Below are 2,264 nucleotides of genomic sequence, written 5' to 3' on the forward strand. Positions count from 1 at the left end.
ATCAAAAGCTTTACTGTTATGTCAAGATTATTGCTCTTTCCCTGTGTATTTTTACTGTTAGTGCAACTGGATTGTATCATGTCCTAGTTACCATTTGTATACCTTTTTGTTCACTTTTTCTATAAAAACAATTAAAAAAAAAAACACAAAGAAAACCCCTAAAGTGGTAAAAAACTGGAACGCTCTTCCGGAGGCTGTTATAGGGGAAAACACCCTCCAGGGATTCAATACAAAATTAGACAAGTTCCTGCTGAACCGGATCGTACGCAGGTAGGGCTGGTCTCAGTTAGGGCACTGGCATTTGACCTAGGGGCCGCCACGGGAGCAGACTGCTGGGCACGATGGACCAATGGTCTGACCCAGCAGCAGCAATTATTCTATCGATATAAACGTATGAGTTTGGAACTAATTGGTCATTGTAAACTGGTCATTAATGAGATCTGGGACCCGTTAGCAAATTTTGCAACCACCAATTAATAGTATAAGCCATTTCTATAGAGTTTTATACACATCCGGAATGGGGGGGGAGAAAGATATTTCTATTACTATTTGTTAGTTATAAGTGCTGTTTTATTGTACCAATTGTTGTAATTTTTGGATGCACTTTGTGTATGTTTTAAAATGAATAAAGGGACAATGTAGCCAGTCCAGGCTGACCAGAATCACCAACCCCAGATGAACTACTATCCTTCAGATGACCCTACCTATCTGAGCTCCCTCCAACTTTTCCGTAAACATTTGAAAACTCAAAAATATAATACTTCCTCCCTCTCTGGCATACTAAGCCCCTCTAAACGTTCTTTATACTAAGGCCTATAACCCTTCATTGGAGTTCCTTTTCTATAGGTACACAATTACTTCCTAAAATATTTCTTTGTAAACTTAGCCGTGCCTAAGAGACTGAATCATCTAGCACAATTTGTTATGTTGCATCTCATCAGTCGAGATCTCATTCATTGGCAACTGGCATATGTTTACGATATAAGTCACTTATTTTAAATACTTTTTTTGCTTATTTAAGTTTTTTGTATTGCCATATTTTAAGAAATAAATATAGAACAATTTAATAAGATAGTGCAAAAATTGAAAAGCACTTATCTGCAAATAGTCAGCACTGATATCCCAACGGGGCCACCGTTTCACCCGATGTGGCTTCGTCAGGGGAAAGGTTGACAGTGCCTGGAATACAAAATTTTCTTTAGTTACTTAAATTTTAACTACAACATTTCTTAAATACGTTGTAAAAGATATATTTCAACGAAATTTATCATTGCAACTTACGGAACAAAATTCTCATAAATCCTCCGTGTGATTGTATGTTTGAAAATGGCGGCGAACTAAAAGAACGCTCTGGTTTTTAAATCTGCAAAGCACCGCTCCCGGTGCTTACATTGGTACGTACAACAACGTAACAAACGTAAGAAGTGTATCATGCTTTGGCGGAAGCATGTGATCAAAGGAGATCCAAAAAACATTTTTTGTCTTCAGCCAGAGAGTGGCCATAAGAAATACAGCTAGATGGGAAACCAAAATTACAAAAAATACTGAAGATGATCAGGATAGATGGTCTTAATAATAACTAGACCAATCTTGTCGTTTAGCCCTTTGGGTTGCAAGGTTTGTAGAGTAAAAATACAAAATGTTTCTCGACGTTTCAAATGTAGATTTCTATTACCTCCTCTTTTACTTTTTTTGATGACCTCTATAACAAATCCTTTCAGATGTTCAAAAGTATGGGCATTTTCAAGGCAATGCTATACTAACGGTTCTTTGATTTGTTGTCTTTTAATGTTGGACTTGTGTTCAGCCAGGCGGGTTTTAAAGGATCTGGTGGTCATACCCACGTACATCTTTTGGCAAGGACACAAAATGATGTAAACCACATAGTCCGTTTGGCAAGTACTGAAATGATTCAGTTTGTATGTGGATAAATTGTTAGGATTCTCAAAGTGTTTTATTTGTAAAGAAAAATCACAATAAATGCAGTGTCCACATTTGAAATGCCCAACACAAGTCGGGGTGATATCCTTATCTTGAAACTGATTTTTACTAAGAAATTCTTTTAGATTTTTTCCCCTGGAAAAAGCAAAATGTATTCGATGATTTTCGAATTCAGGGAGGGATTGAATAATGGTCCAGTGTTTCTTAATGATTTTCTTGAGTTGGGCGCTTGATATAGAGTGCTTCAGATCCCACCAAAAGACTACAGAACAAAATACGTAAAATAACTGACATAGCCCTAAAAGCAGGATTTATCACAAAGA

Source organism: Geotrypetes seraphini, chromosome 2 (genome assembly GCF_902459505.1).
Source record: "Geotrypetes seraphini chromosome 2, aGeoSer1.1, whole genome shotgun sequence".
In the NCBI taxonomy this organism is placed as follows: Eukaryota; Metazoa; Chordata; class Amphibia; order Gymnophiona; family Dermophiidae; genus Geotrypetes; species Geotrypetes seraphini.